Source organism: Leptidea sinapis, chromosome 11 (genome assembly GCF_905404315.1).
Source record: "Leptidea sinapis chromosome 11, ilLepSina1.1, whole genome shotgun sequence".
NCBI lineage: Eukaryota > Metazoa > Arthropoda > Insecta > Lepidoptera > Pieridae > Leptidea > Leptidea sinapis.
This window is the reverse complement of record NC_066275.1, coordinates 10,335,162-10,355,170: the sequence shown is the minus strand read 5'-3', so window position 1 is coordinate 10,355,170 and position 20,009 is coordinate 10,335,162. Positions and strand designations below refer to the sequence as shown.

The 20,009-nt window shown below is 37.7% G+C and overlaps 1 protein-coding gene across 2 annotated transcripts in view; it reads left to right on the top strand.

Moving 5' to 3' along the window:
* The window catches only part of LOC126966856 (programmed cell death protein 2-like), a 285,939-nt gene that overhangs the window by 74,984 nt on the left and 190,946 nt on the right, over positions 1-20,009 (top strand). The gene's annotated exons all lie outside the window — the stretch shown is intronic.

The window sequence follows — 20,009 nt, the reverse complement described above, 5'->3', positions numbered from 1 at the left end:
ATTGAGGAACGAAGATAGTATTTTAAGCATTCTCCGCGCCTCTGCGCCCCACGGGCCAAGTGTCTCGACACCAAACGGTACAAAGATGTATGACTCACTGCGACAATTTGCGACGCTTGCTGTCTTCGGCAGTCGAAGCAGCAGCCCCAGCAACAACTGACGTAACTTGAACACGAGATGGAGCCAGAGTACCGCCCGCAAGTCGCGTCCCACACTAGTGCCCTTCCCCTTGCCCAAGCCACCAGCGTGTTTCCATAAGGACGCTTGCCATCGCGGCGGGTAATCCCATTTCCAGTACTTAGTTTATATTAATTTAAACGTGGCTTTCTGTGAGAACTTTGTAGTTATCGAGAATCATTAGTGGGAAATGAAACAATAATTGGGAAGTGATCGCTTCCATATGGATCGATAATGTATGTCACGTCATACAGGAATCTAAAGATGGAGAAATAGAAATGTCTATTGAAGTAATATTTTCATGGGTCATTTTCATTGGTGTGTGTGTATCAGAATTTGGAGTTTGTGGACCATATGCGCTGGTTCAAAATAAGAAAGTAGTAGGAAATAAGTATATACGTACTTAAATTAGGATTATATTATAATATGGCGGAAGGTAGGTAATGTACCTACCTTGTTTGATGAGCTCGTTCTCTCTCCAGCTGTTCTCTAAGTAGGTGACACTATGACTTACACTTGACACATATACCTACAGGTATTTAATTAATATTTATAAAGTTGATGCGGTGATTGCGCGAATCTTAATATATTATATTATGCGGCGGCGCAGCGGTTTCACTCAGCGGCACTTCGAAGGCAATAATGATCGTTCTTCGATTCACCTCGTGTAATTAGCGGATTTGAAGGCTTTTCGAACGACTAGCGCCATCTCTGTGGCCTTGTACTCTGCCATTAGGAAATGGAATATAAAAGTGGTAAACTGCGGTATACTGAAGGAGGAGTAGGATGCTAGGAAATAAATATACATAATATAAATACATATATTCTGCGCAACCAGAATTAAGTATGCAAATATTATGAGAATTAAGTATGTCTAACATTATTTCAACACAATATGATAAAACATCCCCAAGAAATATGATAGGAGTTGAAATCTGCTAAAATTAAAATATATATATATATCTTCATGTCTTGACTATATAACAGAGTGAGACATAAACATATGCGAAACGCTGCCAACAACTTACAGTTTTTTCGAAGTTTCCCTGCGAGATCGAATCAGAAATGAAGGTATCTGTAGGACAACCAAAGTCACCGACATAGCCTGAATGATTGCGAAACTGAAATGGCACTAGGCAGGGCACATAGTTCGACGGACAGACGGCCGTTGGAGCAGTAAAGTCCTGCAGTCCGCAGTGTTGGTAAGCCACAGAACAAGATGTACCGATGATCTGGTCAAGATCGAAGGAATACATTGGATGAGGGCAGCCCAGGGCCGATCGTCGTGGAGATCTTTGTGGGAGGCCTTTGTCCAGCAGTGGACGTCTTCCGGTTGATATGACGATGATGCTGATTAAGGTGGATATGAAGGTAGGTAATGAAGATTTTACAATATACTCATTCGTCATTCAAATATTAATAAGTACTTACTAGCAAACCCGACAAACGGCAGAATTAATAAGTACCCAAATATTTAAAGCATAAACAATTGAAATAAAATGTATTATGAAATCGTTTAACTATACAAATCATGTACGTAGGTTAAATTTTTTTTTATTCAACGCGCGAGTATATTTGATAGAAAATGATGTTGAATACTCACTTTAATACCGCACTATATTTGCAAATGGTTAGCTTTTACGTACACCTCAAAACCTTTTACACACTTATTACATTTAAATGTAATATTTCAATCAGCATTTTATTTATTTTAACACAATAATAACACAAAATTTTCCTGAATCTGATCGCAGCGCCTACTAGCGGGAGTGAGGACGCACTGAAATTAAAATTAAACTATTTTTGAATATTGGACACTGCGATGTTTGCGGATCCAATATACAACATTCCAAGAGCCACAACAATATATAAATAAAAAAAAATCTCGTGACAGAGTTTGGCGAGTCAACATCTCCTCAGGATGCCTCGTGTAGAGGCGAAACACATGTCGAATTGTTTAAAGACAAATACATATTGGCGGAATTAACACTAAAGAAAACTCAAAACATTTGGCTCAAAAAATATTAATTAAATAAACATTTTCCTGTGTACTGATTTGTGAATCTAAGACATTCTCAAATTCACTGAAACACCCAAAACTAGTTCATTAAAATCGGTCCAGACGTTTAATAGGAGTAGAGTGACATAAACACGCACAGAAGAATTTTATGTATAAATACTAGCTGCCCCGACAGACGTTGTTCTGTAGATAATAAAAAAAATACTGTTTTATAGGAATTTGCCAATAATCAAAACATCATGAATTATTTCGTAAAAAATGCTCCCTGTTGTTATAATGAAATTGTTTAACAGCGGAACTGTCAAACCATGCGTCGCTAAATTACGTACTATTGGTAAGGATGCCAAATATTTGATTAGTAGATTTTTTTTTTTATTAAAATTTAATAGTATTTTATTGTTACTTATCACGTCACGTACCTACACATAGAACAGAATCTTTGTATTGAACATTGGGTAAGGTTGAAGATCCGTCAAACATGTAACTGATTATGCGGATTTTATTACGGACATTATTCTCCCGCGGATATCTGCGGATACGCATATCCGGAACATCATTGCTCTCGAAAACTTCGCAAAATACAAAATAAAATGGTAGGTATTTAAAATGACAACAAGCTTAACTTATTTTGAGAAAGATATACTGTTTTAGAAGATGTTTTATTTTATTAGAGCAATAAAAGCAACATATTCCTAACATTTCCAAATAAACTATAGTAATTCTTGGTAAACATGTAGGTACTAATTATAAGAAATATTATTATAGGTTTTGACTCACGTAAACTTAAGTAGGTATCTACCTATCTAGGTAATAAAAATGTGTCAAAATTTGAGTGATTTTTTTAATGTAACATTTTAAGTAGTACTTACTCCATTTAGTAAACAGTTAGTCACAATCCAAAAAAAATCTCAATTTATAATCTAAGAATTACCTAGCCTAGTCTCATAGTGCCAAACCAATATAGTGATGTCATCAACTATGTACCTAGCGGCTAGCATCTTAGGTTTGTGGAACATGTTTACGGAACCACATGTTAATTTACTCATGTGACGGAACGGGTTTCATCGTGCAGCCACAACGCGTTGCAAAGGAATTTATACTACCAACCACGCACCCAACAGCCAACTACCTACACAGTTATCTACATTCAACGCACTGCCACTAGTCACAAACTCACTAGGTCAGTCGCAACTCGCAACTCACAGTCCCGTATCAGCCACAAGTGCCACTTCACGCAGCATTCACGTCGAATTTTACTCGTTTTATCGCACAAGGAGTAAACAACAAACCGGTAAGTTTATATTGATATAATTATTGTGATGATAAACTTAAAAATAAATGCATTGTGTGTGGAAATTACCTACCTACGTGCTAGATAGGTGTTGACTGATTTATAAATATATTGTGATACGGGTGATGTCATGATAATATTAACACTATCAATTATTTACGTTTATAAGGAATACTGTTAACTTGGTTATTTTATTTTTATTGTATGACTCATATAAGTATTGTTTTTAATAACTAGATTGGTAGGTACCCTTAAATACATATTAAATTTTCCCGTCATTAGAGCATCAAATTACTATTTAAAATTTTAATTATACGCGAGTTAGGTATATTACTTTAAGTAGGTACCCTCTTAAGAACCCAGTAAGTATGTTTGTAACTGTTAAAAGAAGGGCATAGTGTTTAAAAACGGTTCAACACAAAATATTATATCAAAAATGTGGGTAAATAGAGTAGGTAATGATGAAGTTTTCCATACGTATCCACCTCAAGCGAAGATATGATTACATTGAACTTAAGATTGGAATTAATAAAGGACAATGATTTTGTCTTGTTCTGTTCGTTAATTTAATATTTTTAGCTTGATTTTAGATTACATTCCGGTTTATATAGGTAAATGGCTGTTTAATCATATTATTGTTTTTGTAATTTGTATACTTAAATTAATTGTCTACGTCATTATCGGAATGTTTATTTGTTAAATTAATTTTTAGCTCCCACGTCCCGGATTTGAATATTGTATTTTCATATTTTTTCCTCTCGCTCGTGTTATTCCTCTGGTTCTACAAGAGAATGTGGGGGGCGGTGATAACATTAGGTGACTCGTATGGTAGTTTTTCCTCTTCGTACATTAAAAAAATAGAACATTCTTCATTAGTGATTACCTGAAACACATTTTTAGCTCCCATGCAAGGTTCAATGTAAACAATCTTATCTAATCGTTACAGTGATACTCATAACATATACCTACTTAATATAAGTATCACAGTATCGAAGCTTAAGTAAATTTGTAGTATTGCTTGTTATTACCATAGATTTTAGTATATTATCTACAGTTTAGCGGCAGAGATCATTTAACATTATCTTCTCTATGAACTATTTGTGAAAACTTGTAATAAGGCTTTAGTGTCCTAGTTATATTTCTTACTATTAATATAGTTAGCTGTTACTTTTCTAATTACATTAAAACAAAATTAATATGTCCTTGTACCTACTCCGCATAATAAAGATGTACAGTCTCCAATGACGTATGTACAGATCGTCATTAACAGACTCAGATAAATCGCAATAGCGTCTAGAATGCAATAAGAATGCGCTTCTGGCGGTCTGACGCGTTATCTTCATAATAATATTTACTATCAACTGACATTAAAATTATAAAGGTTAAATATTTTTAAGGATACTTTATACGGATATCGATATGAATACCTAATGGCCGTTCCCAATATACTATCTACAGATAGATATAAATTACTACATTCTACTGTCAGTAATTAGCTGTCAATAATCTGAAGCTGTCCCAATATACCCGATAAGTCATTCTTATCGCCTCATATTGGGACGCGTGAATTGCAATTTCCATACAAACTTCTATCGCTGGTAAGCTGTACGTCCGTGTCGTCCCATTGACAGACAGCATGTACGGATAAGGTGAATTACCGTGGATAAGTTTATTGGAACAGAAAAGTCAACGATAGTTATGATTTTAATCTTAAGTAAGTGATAGACTGAATATTGGGAACGGCCGTAAGTCATTATAAATCATTATGCCTACATCAAAATTATTGGTGATAGGTAATTTTATTAACTATGATTTTTTTTTAATAAATACAAAATTATCTGGTATATTCTAATGTTTCAAAAACGGTGCTATTGATGTCGTAACAGATTGACAATAACATAATTAATGTAATTTTTTAAGCTTTATCCACTCGTTTGTTTGTGATTTGTGATGAAAAGCGTCATAACTCAAAGTACGTGATAGGTAGGTAATTCATGAGAGTGCAAGCACTCAAAAATTTTGCAGCCGTTTAGTTTACGTGTTTGTCTTCTTTTTTTTACATTTTTTTTAAATTAGTACTGTCAACTATTCATATTATCTTAGTTTTTAATGCTGTTTATTATATAGAACTATCGAATCAAAACATACACGCATTTATACTCTATTACGTCAGCGGTCGTAGGCTTAAGCGTAACTATGAAGGTATACTGTATTAACTCATTAGTTCGAATGTCTACTTCACGCAAATTTATTTCGTAACGCCAAAATACATCAATAATATTTTATTTCTTTATATTTTTTTTATTTTATACTATTTTATTTAATTTTTTGGATACGATACTTTTCTTGGTGATTTAAGTAGGTATGTTGATTTGCAAGCAGACGAAATATTGCCTTTAGAGATTTTTTTAGTTTAATTTGTTTCACATTGTATGAAACTCTTACTAAACTATAGTAGACCAAGAGTAGACCGCAATCACAGACGTCACAGACGATCTTAAGTGATGTCATTCAATGTTTAGAAGAAATATGGCGTGGGGGCAACGCATATCAGCATTATTTAAAACTTACTCGTGATATCGACCAATTATTTACACTACATCTAACAATGTAATGTAGATAAAATTTAAAAATAGCAATGTTATTGTATTGTAGACAATGTTTTTAAAATAGCAATGTGTGAATGTAGGGCTGTCAAGCCAACCCTTCTATATTTTAGATGCTTACTATATAAAATATAGTAGGTATCTCACGCTCTCTTATGCTCAGGGTGGCACAGGCAATGGATAGGACTATGACAGGAGTTTCCCTGCGAGATCGAATCAGAAATGAGGGGAACCGTTATAGGAGAACCAAAGTAACCGACAACAATAGCCGAGATGGTTGCGAAACTGAAGTGGCAGTGGGCAGGGCTCATAACTCGGCGGACGAATGGCTCGAATGGCGACATCTAACCGGAAGACGTAGTGTTAGTAGGTCATGGCGATTTTTGGAGGAGGCCTATGTCCAGCAGTGGACGTCTTCCGGCTGAAATGATGATTATGATGATGAGGTATCTTACTATATCAAGGGTTCGAATACCAAAATTCTGAGTATATCAATTCATCTCTCAATTACCGCAACATCCGCATATGCAGGGCGTATATTTCCCTTAATTAATAACAAATGACGGTATGAGCACGATTGGGCCAGTTTAAAACTAATTAAAGCTGATCTCATTAGCTTTGTTATATATTTTATAATTTAAATCTTGTAATAACAGTTGCGAAGTATTAAGAAAATATAAAATTGATGATAGGAGCTAAAAGTAGCAAAAAAAAATATTTTAAGTAATAAGTAGACCGAATTTAACTCTTTAACTGTTGCATCTCAATTAAGTATATTATTGATAGTGTTATGTATGTTCATAACCACATTAGCTTATGATAAACATAATGTTAACACAAAGAATATACATAAAATTGTTATGCCTATAATAATAAGGTCAGAGGCTGATTGCGTGGCATTGCAAGGCGACATAGATGCTGTTTTCGGATGGAATATCAAAAATAAAATGGACTTCAACCTTAGGAAATGCTATGTCATGACTTATGGCCGAATGTGGCACCCCATCAAGTTCAACGATAAAATCGATGGCCACTAAACTAAATATAATATAAAATAAAAAAATAAATAATAAAATAGTCACTAGATCTGCAAACATCAAAGACTGGGGGTCATATTTGATCATAAGCTGAACTTTCATGATTATTTTATTGCACTGGCAAGAAAATCGCATAGGCGCCTCGGCTTTGTTCTTAGAAATGCAAGGGAAATTCGCCACGCAAATGTCATCCGGCTGATCTACAATGCGCTAGTTAGATCAAAATTAGAATCTAGCGCCGGCATCTGGAACCCGCACGAGGACACCTACGTGGTTCTCCTTGAAAAAGTTCTGAAGGTATTTCTGAGGTACCTTTATAAACGGATTTCTTCTGGGGTCTCTGAATTATAATTCTTTAGAAGTTCGGCTGGAGTATCAACAACTCACTACTGCCTGTAAAGTTTTTCATGGTAGGATCGATGCTCCCGAGTAAAGTGATAAGCTGTGTCGGTTTCTTGTTCCAAACAAATACCTTCGCAACCGTAGGCATGAACTGTTTGCGGTTCCGCAGAGGCGCACAGTAGTGCATGCACAGTCGCATGTAAACCGCACCCTCTCCGCGCTCAACGCTCTCCTGAGGGCAAACCCTGAGTGTGACTTGTTTGCGGATGAATGGACGGGAATAATGTCAGAATGCCTGAAGGACGGTGAGCGAGATGTATGTCTGAGGTAATAAAAATATTTCATTAATGTAATTGGTGTAAACCGTATTATTTAAATAAATTAAATTAAAATTATGCCTTCCACTTGGAGTCTTTTGTCGAGTGATGTTAAAAAAATGTTCGTGGTATAGGGGCCTTAATGATACTACAGATTGGGAATGGAATAACCGCCCTCAGGCTATGTTATAACAAATTTTATTGTACTATATTATTTTGTGAAGAAATTTTATAAAAAAAAGAAGCCCGCTGAGTTTCTTGGGCTAAAAATATTTGAATTTAAAATAAGTACTACAAATTTTTATTTACTTAACTTACTTTTGTTAACTGAAGAATATGTTTTATTGATTTACTAAACAATTCAGGATCCAGTGTGATACCAACATTTCCGATTCGTCTCTATTTTTTTTAAATCACAACAGAGGCACAATGCAGTAATAGATCAGTACTTTAAATTTATAATAGAGAGCCCGAATCGACGCACGCACACATACACACGATTTACACGGCCGCTAAGCAATCTTGGGGAAACAAAACTATTGAATTGAGTGCCACGCCGTACGCCGCGCTGTCCGCGTCGTCAATGATTTTGTATGTACCAACCCTAGCACTCCGCGCAGACGAAGGTATAAATTTCAAGGAGACCGCTGAGTTACACTACTGTTCTATTACTTGTATTGTGACCTAGTTATCCATTGCATTTGTTAACCAACCAATTACCTTGACCGAATAGCAGGAGCGTGTAATGTTTCTCAGATACTAAAAATTCATTCACTCAAATATCTAATAAATGTTTAAATTCTCTTTGCCAGTACCTTTGTTTATACTATTATGAACTTACTACTTATTCGGGTTATAGCTAGAAAATAATATTTTTCCACTAATGAGAAATCAGTTAGTGTTCTCTAAACACTAACTCATATCAGAAATTAAGTCCTGCAGTCAATATAATAACAAACAAACGTAATTTTACTGATCTAAATCAGGTACTCATTTGTAGGTTATAGATATGAATAAATTAAATCACTGTGCTAAATTTAAGTTTATTTTATATTTGTTTCTATCGCTATGAAGTGAAGAAAATGAGTGACGAAAATATAATATTATCACAAAAAACATGGGAAAGAACAGCTGACTCTATACAATACAAGACTAATTACTCTGATGGGGTTGTGGATGGTCAAAACAGAACATTTCAAACAAGCTATCATATTGGATATGAAGAAGGATTTATGTATGGATTTTCATTAGGTCTATCAGACGCAATATTGCAAAATGGGGGTAGTTAGAGAATATAATTACCGTAATCGTTAAAAGGATAGGTTCAAATATGATCTAAACAGTGTTTTGGGATGACAGAGGATATATCCGTATTTTCAATACTATATGTGTCCAGTTATTATAAATTTAAATGTTGTCTCAGAAGAGAGAGAGAGATAGAGAGTTTCTCTCAGAGAAACTCAAAGTATTATCACGGAATTTTGTACACACATTCTCAGATGTAGGACCAAAGAATATATTGTAATAAAACAAGTAGTAGTAGGTCATAGGACATATTTTATACAAATGACAAAAGATTAGTCTTTTACAGATTATTTAGAGGTTGCCAGACTTTCCTCATAGACCACTTACAAAATACATTTTCAATTCCGATGAAGTACAATTTAAACATACAGTAAAAACTCTATTTTCTAAAAATTATACCTATTTAAAAAATATGTGTTAGATAATAAAATAATGTATGCTTACGTGTAAAATAATATATAACGCTGTTTTTCAATATTTGTCATAGGGACTGATCAAAAGCAAAATACTACACAGTTCACTAACTCACCAACACATCTGTAAAACTAGCAAACATGAACATTTACCCCCTTATTCATAATGGTCCGCTAACTTTAAACTGCCGCTAAGGAGTGTTTTTTCTAATTCTGACTTAGGTCAATAGAAGAAGACGGAGTGAGAATTAGCTATGCCTTAAGTTATCAGACTATTGTGAATAAGGGGGTTAAAAATTAGTCTCACGATAATGAGGGGTGTTTGTCTATTACGCTTATATATACTTAGGTTATGGTTTTAACATAATATATGCATGAAAATTCTTAAAAATGTAATGATCAATAATTTTCAAATGTTAAATGAAAGACCAATGACGTTCTATTGAAAGACATAATATTAATATTATACCCATTTTTGCCTTCCTCGGGAACGTCATTGAGAATTTAACGTTTGAGTATTTTTTTGTTGTATCACTTTCCATTTTATATTGTAATTAAAATTATTTGTAAGACGATGAAGCTGTTAATATTTCTTTTAAAGAGTGGCAATGAGTTTCTTGCCGCTTCTTATTAAAGCTCAAACTTTTCCGAGGTTGTAACTTTAAAAATAAATAAAAACACTTGAGATTTATATTTCAGTGTCAAATCCATGACCCAGATGAATTAAGGGTATGTTCCGATATGCACTGCGATCACGGCGTTTTCGAGGTAAGGTACTCGCAGTACTTTGATCATGTGATCAGTCAAAACCACTCGAGTGCCTAACGTTTATATATATATAGCAGTACCTACAGTTTAATCCCAAATAATTTAAATTTGACAGTACTCCAACAACAGTTTTTTTAATGAACTAAAAAACCTTAATACACTCTTTGAATGCTGCGTCAAAAATTGCGGCTGACAGTATACGGGATTGCGTTCCGTTTTAAATAGTAACCAGTATAACTAACTATAAAGGAACGGCTTCACAGTATACTAAATTGATGTCACATTGTACAGTGGTCGCAGTGCATATCGGAACATACCCTAAGTGATTGTGATATGATTTTAAATATAATTCGTTCGCGTCACCAGTATGCTATGTATAACGAAAATTTATCTATAGCGATAAAAACGAATTAGTAAATCTATTTCTATAGAAGTAGATAGTTATTCATATTTATATGGTTGTTGGTTGGTAAATGTGAAGATAAATGTAAAAGCTTATTAATTAATTATTATAATAGTTGTAATTAACATTATTTTTATATGTATTTGATTCTACTTAGTAAAACACTGTTTATAAGTTTTTATCTCAAAGTTTTAAGTATTCCATGCATTGTTTTTTCTTACATGAATTATATTTTCTTTTTCAGATCATGGGCAACATAATATATTCATTAGTATGGCTTATTGTGCTCATATTCATATCGTTTTGGATCGCGGGCATTGCAGCAGGATTTTATATTATCATTCTCCCGTTCACAGTGTGCATAGAGGGTTTAAGTGTAAGTCTAAAGTTTTAATATTTCATCATAGGGGCTTCTGGTATGTACTTGTGAACATAGATTTACAATATACTTCATATAGACAAACAAAGCGAGAGAACATCTGTAACGGATATGCAGCTTGTAACCGATTTTGATTGATATGTCGTAAACAGTCAGCCACGCTTGGCTTTAGATTCCTTAGTTTTTTGAATACTAAACCACTAGCTAATGCACATATTGACAAAAAGCCGCGTTTTGTCGTGCTGTCGTCTTTAAACGCTATTGACTTGAGATGTCGCTCTTGTAAATCTAAATAATTTGTTATGTTTTTAAAGTGATAACCCCCAGTTCTAGGATTAATACATAAATAAAATTTGAAAACAAAATTTTATGAACGATCCGGGACTCGAACAGTTAGCTCAGTTGGTTAGAGCACTGGCACGGAACACCATTGGTCGTGGGTTCAAGTCCCGCACTGTTCATAAAATTTTGTTTTCAAATTTTAAATCGTATTTTGTTTGTAATAAATTAAAAATACTTCCAATTCTGAATTAAAACTATGGCCATCTTGTGCGAAAGCGGTAATATAGCTCAGCTCGATTCCTTAAGGCCATTGGCTGAAGCCCCAGCCTTAATGAATCAATTTCGACAGGCAACGGACTAGTGTCATTAAAGTCAGAGCCGTTAAGTAAATGTACCTACAGGTTTGCCTTGTCGGCGCATTACTAATATATGCGATGGGCGTTGGTATGTCGACAGTTATAGTGCATCTACAAGTCTACTCGCAAAATCGACAACGATACATTCAGAACGGTACGATAATACTCCGAATATATCGCAAGTACCGTACTCCAACAAATGTTCGAATTCCTTACCGTTTATCGTAACCATAGGCTTTTTATTACGATGTTAGTGTGAATGAATTATGTGCAAACCTTGAAAAACTAAATATTATCTGTGGTATGTCGCTGTTAAGTGTCAAAACATATCTTAGGCGCTAAGGACCATGCCAGACTCTGCCCCACCAATTTACATCATTTATACAAGTACATATTGAAGAATTATGTAATGAATATAATATGACCATTTAAAATTGAATTAGTAATACAAAACTTGCGAATAAATACAATGTAAAAAAAAGTAACTCAACCCTTCTCGTCGACTTCCTATTTGGCAGGCGGCCATTTGCATTACCTACTTTCTACGCATCAATGTTTCGTTCGTTCAATCATCGTTTCCACATTGAATACGATGTAACTAAGAGTAGGATTCGACACGTAATGCCACGATATATCGATTTTAGGAGTAGGCCCCCTGTAATGGATACGCTTTATGTGGCATCGTATGACCAAACCAGTAAACGGGATATGTAGGGCAGGTCGAAGAGGCAAGGCATATCATTTACAATACTTATATATCGATCATAATACGACGGTTTGGTAACCAATACGACCACACTAAGCCCTTCCAAAATGTTGCTAAGCAAAATAGATTCCTGTCTATTCGTTGTTACATTTAAACGTTGCGCAGATAAGCCTAATATTAATTATGGTTATCGATATTAATTAACTACGCATCAAGTTTTACTGACGAGTCAACACAAACTAATTTTAACTAACGCAAACACGTACCTACCTACTTAACTGGCGAAGTAGGTAAGTACTTACCCATATAAAATACTTCGCGTGATTTTTTTGGTGAAATACATATAGGTATAAGAATATTATAATATTGTATCACGGTCGAACTCATGTTGCCCTGATATTTTTGTTTTAGTGTTTATTCAAGTAAATTTATTATACATATTATATGTAGGTACTTATACAAGTTTCACTGCGATAATCATGAATACAACAAAATAATGTAGGTATTCTAATAAAATATGATTTTAGATAATAATGATATGTGACATTTGTGACAACTCTTGTACCTAGGTATTTTTTTTAAAGATAATACTTAAGGGTAAGGAGGCAAGGTATATACGATAATAAGGTATATCTGCGTAAATGCGAATACCTCCGTAGTGTTACATGTATATACTCTTTGGCAGTATCAAAACCCGTTGCGCTACTGTATGGAAACTATGAATTAGTGAGGCGCGGAATATAAAAAAAAGACCAAATTAAATTACAATGCAAATATATTTTACCAAAGAGCCTGTCCGTGTTTACTCCATTCTCAAGAATTTGTAATCGTAAATGTTATTGGTTGGTAATCTTAACACTGAAATGTTTTTTTATAAATCTTTTAAATATAACACAATAGAATATGTCAAGCTATTTTAATTTTCATTGACAGTTTAAATTCTTTATATTTTTTTTGTTCTGATCGCTCCCAGACTAACTTCATTCCACATCCTAGTATCACAACACTAATATAAATTTCTTTAATTTCAGGGTCTCACTGACTTTTTACTGTCGGTCATACAGTTTCCACGATATTGCGCAAAAGGCATGGTCGATGGAACAGGCTTCAACTAAAGTGCCATTGAACTCTCAATATGTGTTTCGTATTTACCAAATAAACTACGTGTCATCTAATTAAAAGGTTCCCTGTTACAAAATGTTTACTTTAAGAATTTAATAATGTAATTTATTCTTAATGAAATAGTAACATTTGATAAGTTATGTTTAAAGTTAGTTGTTATTTTAAAGTAACATATTAATACTTTTATGAATAAAAATATTAAAAAAAAATCAGTTTAATTACTAATACATTTTACCTTGGCTTTTATTTTTAGGGTCATTTACGTACGCTAAATTGACGCTAGTATAACACATAGATGTATTCAAAGATGATGTAAGTTCTACGTAATAAGAGGCGGGTCTGCCTAAGTAAAAATTGAAATTTAGTTTAGTTTGAAACGTGCAGTCATTTGACATAAGTTTGAAATAGTAGTAATTCCATTAATGCGATTGGCGACCAGGTATAATCCGGGTAAGTTTGAAAGCGAACAGTTTTTTTTAATGGGATAGGAGGACATACGAGCGTACGGGTCACCTGTTGTTAAGTGATCACCGCCGCCCATAATCTCTTGCAACACCAGAGGAATCACAGGAGCGTTGCCGGCCTTTAAGGAAGGTGTACGCGCTTTTTTTCAAGGTACCCATGTCGTATCGTCCCGGAAATACCGCACAAGGAAGTTCATTCCACAGCTTTGTAGTATGTGGAAGAAAGCTCCTTGAAAACCGCACTGTGGAGGACCGACACACATCCAGATGGTGGGGATGATATCCTAACTTCGGCGGCAGGAATCAGGTTAAACAGCTCTTCGGAACACTCCCCGTGATAAATGCGGTAGAAGACACACAATGAAGCGACGTCTCTACGCAACGCCAAGTGATCCAGCCGTTCACAGAGCACTGGGTCCCCAACAATTCGAGCTGCTCTGCGTTGCACGCGGTCAAATGGATCGAGCAGATACTGGGGTGCGCCAGACTAGAGATGACAGCAATACTCCATGTGTGCGTAAAACGTAGTGGATTTCGGTTGTCTCCGTTTTTTACAAGATTAAAGCCGTCGTCTGTCAATCTGTCAATGACTGCACGTTTCATACAATCGAGTGGATCGCTTTTATCTTAAAGAGTTTCGCTAAGCTGGATGTGTTATACCAAAGATTGGCAATGCGAAAGAGTCAGCATGAAGTATTAGAGTATATTTGAGCGAGATAGCCATTTCCGTACACGCTATCGGCATGTAACGGCCTGATGTTTGTTGTTAGCGAAACAAATTTCGTTTTTGTGGAAAGAGTTCGTACCAATAGTAGATTAAGTAGGAGTAGTTGGAAATGGTCACGTCACACGTGTGCTGTACCTGGATGAAACTCATTCAAGAAAGAAAATCTTCAAAATAACACAGGTCCCGGGTGCGAATCCCGGTAGGTGCAATCATTTATATGATGAATATGGATGTTTGTCTCCGAGTCATGGATGTTTATATGTATTTATGTATGTTTAAGTAAGTATATTGTATTAAATATGTCGTTGTCTTGTGCCCATAGTACAGGCTATGCCTAGTTTGGGGAAAAACAATTTGTGTAAAAGTTATCAATATTATATTATTATTATTATTTCACACGTAAGTACGACTTCAAATATTTAGCTGTTCAATGCAGTATTTTAGAATTATTCCTAAAATCTTATACAGTAATAGATTGGAAAAATAATCAAGTTTTATCACATTAATAAGAGTATTAAGTGACTTTTGTAACGCATCCAGAGGGATGCATAGAAATTCGAATAAAAATATAAACAAATACGAAAATTTGTACTATTTTTAACCTAGGTTTTTGATGCTAAAGTTTGACCCTATCGATATTTCCAATTCCCAAGTATCTATATTAAAACTGAATGCATTAATGAATAATGATATAATAATGCTTAGATATAAAGAAAATAATCATCTTATTCAACTTCACTCATTATACTTACTTACTTTTTGGATAATTTTTTTTCCATACTTATCGTATACATAGGTACTTATTTATATAATTTGTAACGAGGACACCAGCTTCCCGGTTAAATGATTAAATTCGGGGTTTAGAGACTGAGCGTTTGGCGATTAAATAAAACAACTGCTTGACTGTGAGGAATATGTGGAAGATATGATTTATTTGAAAGTTACATCATATATATACAAAATCCTTAAAACTAGTTACCCAATTACAATTTTTACTTAAAAAATATTTACAAGTTCAGAAAATACACACCAATACCAAAGCTTACATTTTAACCAATAGTAAAACGTTTCATTCAATAAGAATTGAGAATAATATTATGTGTTCTATCTCGCTCTAAAACTAATGCTATCGCAGTAAGCCGGCTAGCGAACGCGGTTTGTGTATACTCGCGTCGAACCTCGATCATACGATGTCAATGAGCATTCAGCACCTACTCTGTCGCTCATTGATTAAAATTGCGTGAATAGCGATCGACCCTCGAGTCCCGACGCGTCAGTCGAGTACGCTCGGCCTTGCTGTGCGGTTGAGTAACGCGGAGCATATGACTGATCACGTGAGTATATCTGCGGTCGTCGAGAGAACGCACCATGCTTGTACTACGGTGAGATGACTACTGGTGATCTGTATGATTCTATGAGTTGATGTACAGCATTATGAAATGGTTCTTATCAGAGCTAATATGACGTTATATAAAATAAAATGTTCTTTTCAGAACTTTTTTGCCCTGTGCTGCCCCGGGGCGTAAAAAGAATAGGGTAGTCCCAGGTCCAAGGGTGTCGTAAGAGGCGACTACGGGCTTTTTGAAAGTGGGAGAGTCACGCTGCTGTCTCATGACGTCAGCACAATCGGGTCAGACTCGTCCGGGTTACTTACCACACTCGCACAGAATACCGGCGTGAAGTAGCGGCCTAGTGCCGCTATGTTTCGCATAGGTTAGTGTCGAGGACCGGAGACCATTCCCCCCCCCCCCCCCCCCCCCCCCCCCCAACAAAATATGAGAGCATTGGTATTTAAAGAGAAATTATCCCAGGAGAGTACCGGCTCTTGTAGAGCCAGAGAATCCCTCCCCGAGCATTCGCGCTCGGGCTGCCCTTCGTATTCTGGGGAGGGCACAGTACCGTGTATGTCACAGGACAAACAGGGCAGCAACACCACGGCACCCCGCTCCACGCTTAATGTGGACTTTTGTAACATCCGGGGAATTCACTCCAACTTAAACGCCCGTCCACCACCACCTTGAGACGTCGCAGCCGGCCTTGTGTTTCCTTACGGAGACGCAGATATCTCGACCTAGCGATACGTCATATTTAACGTACCCCGGGTACAAAATTGAGCATAATTTCATGCCTCATGCCGGGGTATGTGTGTACGTTAGGGAGGATATCTGATGTCGCCGTCTCGGCAATTTTGAGGGTAGGGGCCTGTCTACTCTCTGGCTCCGCGTAGATTTAGAGGACCGCGTCCGCATCTATGCGTGTGTCTACAGGTCCCATAGTGGTAACACAGAAACGGATCACCTCATGGGCTGCGTTCAAGCGGCATTTGATGACGTGCTTGCTCAGATCCCCTCCGCTGAAATCGTAGTCTTGGGTGATTTCAACGGGCACAATGCCGAATGGCTTGGATCACGTACCACAGACTACGCAGGGCGATCTGTGCATAATTTTGCATTGGCGTATGGTTGAGTCGCCGACGCGGCTCCCGGATGTGGATAGCCACATGCCGTCCTTATTAGATCTTCTGCTGACTACACATCCCGATGGTTACCAGGTCTCTGTCGACGTCCCTCTCGGAACGTTCGACCATTGCCTGGTCAGGAGTGTAGTGCCTATCCGACGCCAACGTCGCAAACCACCAGCGACCCGCCGCGTTTGGCACTACAAGTCAGCAGATTGGGATAGGATGCGTTCCTTTTTTGCATCCTACCCTTGGGGCAGGGTTTGTTTCCCTTCGGATGATCCTAGTGCCTGCGCCGTTGCAGTAGCCGATGTGATACTGCAGGGCATGGATATTTTTATACCAAGCTCTGTAGTACCGATCGGTGGCAGATCACAGCCCTGGTTCGATGCGTCAGTTAAAGCAGCATCTGACTGCAAAAAACAGGCGTATCGAACTTGGGTTGCGGCGCTGGGCTCAAAGGATCCGAACTGCAAAGTTCTGAAGAGGAAATATAACCGTGCCTCCAGATTTTTTAAGCGGCAAATCGCCCGTGCGATTTCGAAGCACGTCGTCAAAATTGGCGAGCAGCTTTCCAGTTACCCGACCGGAACACGCAAGTTCTGGTCGTTGTCGAAAGCTGCTCTTGGTAACTTCAACCAGCCGTCCATGCCGCCGTTGCACATGAGGAATGACACCCTGGCCCATACGGCAAAAGAGAAAGCCGATCTCCTGTGCACTCTTTTTGCCTCCAACTCGACTCTTGACGGCAACGGAAAAACACCGCCGACCATCCCGCGGTGTCAGAGCTCCATGCCTGAAGTACAGTTCCGACAGAAAACTGTTAGGCGAGCTCTGTTTTCGTTGGACGTCAGGAAGTCGAGCGGGCCGGATGGCATTTCTCCAATCGTGCTTAGAACGTGTGCCCCTGAGTTGACGCCGGTGCTAATGCGTTTATTCCGGCACTCTCATTCAAAAGGCGTAGTCCCTGATTCATGGAAGTCAGCCCTTGTCCATCCGATCCCAAAAAAAGGAGACAGTTCGGATCCGGCAAACTACAGGCCTATTGCGATTACCTCCCTACTCTCCAAAATCATGGAGAGCATAATTAACCGCCAGCTCTTGGTATACCTTGGGGGTCACCAGTTGATCAACGACCGGCAGTACGGCTTTCGCAATGATCGGTCGACTGGCGATCTTCTGGTATACCTAACACATAGATGGGCGGCGGCTATTGAAAGCAAGGGGGAAGGCCTGGCAGTTGGTCTGGATATAGCGAAGGCCTTTGATCGTGTATGGCACAAGGCGCTCCTCGCAAAACTTCCATCATTTGGGCTTCCCGAGAGCTTATGCAAGTGGACCTCCAGCTTCCTCACTGGGCGCAGCATACAGGTCGTTATCGACGGTTATTGCTCGAATCCCAAGCCCGTGAACGCTGGAGTTCCCCAAGGCTGTGTGCTATCTCCCACGCTGTTTCTTCTGCATATCAATGATATGTTGGACACCGCCAACATGCATTGCTATGCAGACGACAGCACTGGTGATGCCGTATACACGGGCCATGCAGGTCTCTCTCGGGAAAACGTCGACCAGTGCCGGGAGAAACTTGTGTCTTCTATCGAGTCCTCTCTCGAGAAGGTCGCGGAATGGGGTAAGTTGAACCTTGTCCAATTTAACCCCCAGAAGACTCAAAATTGCGCGTTTACCACTAAAAAAACCCCATTTGCCGTATCACCGCTCTTCGAGAACACTTCCATTAAAGCCTCGCCTAGTATCGGAATACTGGGTCTCGAAATCTCGAGCAATTGCCAATTCCGTGGCCATCTGGAGGGCAAAGCCAAACTGGCTTCAAAAAAACTGGGCGTCATAAATAGAGCACGGCAATACTTCAAGCCGGCCCACATTCTAGCGCTCTACAAAGCGCAGGTCCGGCCTCACATGGAGTATTGCTGTCATCTCTGGTCTGGCGCACCCCAGTATCAGCTCGATCCATTTGACCGCGTGCAACGCAGAGCAGCTCGAATTGTCGGGAACCCAGTACTCTGTGAACGGCTGGATCATTTGGCGTTGCGTAGAGACGTCGCTTCATTGTGTGTTTTCTACCGCATCTATCACGGGGAGTGTTCCGAAGAGCTGTTCAACCTGATTCCTGCCGCCGAATTCCACCTTCGCACGACACGCCACTAATGAACATAAAACATAAACAAAAGCGGAATTAACAAAGGAGAGTAAGGATTTGAAATCAGTGGGGCGAGGGATATCAGGAGGAAGGAGACCATAAAGAGAAGACAGTCGAGGGCAACTGAAAAAGATGTGATGTGGGAGTTCCTTCATCAAGTACATACTCACAAAGAGAGCTGTCTCTTATATGCAGCTTAGCAAGATGGACGGGTGATGGTACGCGCATGGCCTAGCCTTAATCTACAGATTGTACTTGTAATGCGTTTATGAGTATCTTTGAAATTGCAGAACCAAGGACGAGTAGGAATAATTGAGGATTGAACATCAGCATAGTATTTCCCTTTCAAAGAACTAGTCTTTTGCCAATACATTTTCCAGGATGATAAAAGGCGTTGTCTTGCGACCTGAAGTAAATCATTGGGATAGACTGTGTAGTGGTCCATACTTCATCATATAAAGTTCATAATAAACTGGTAACATTCGCAGAGTGTTTTAGTGACAGTGACGTACCCGGCCGAATATGGCAGTTCCGCTTGTTTCGAAACGACAAGTTACTTTATTTTCATATAACTTTTCATACCTGTTCGCATATGAATAAAATAAATATATGCGAAATCATAATTTAAAAAAAAATTTATTATGCTTACGTGCTTAAGACGCATTACGTGACGCAATA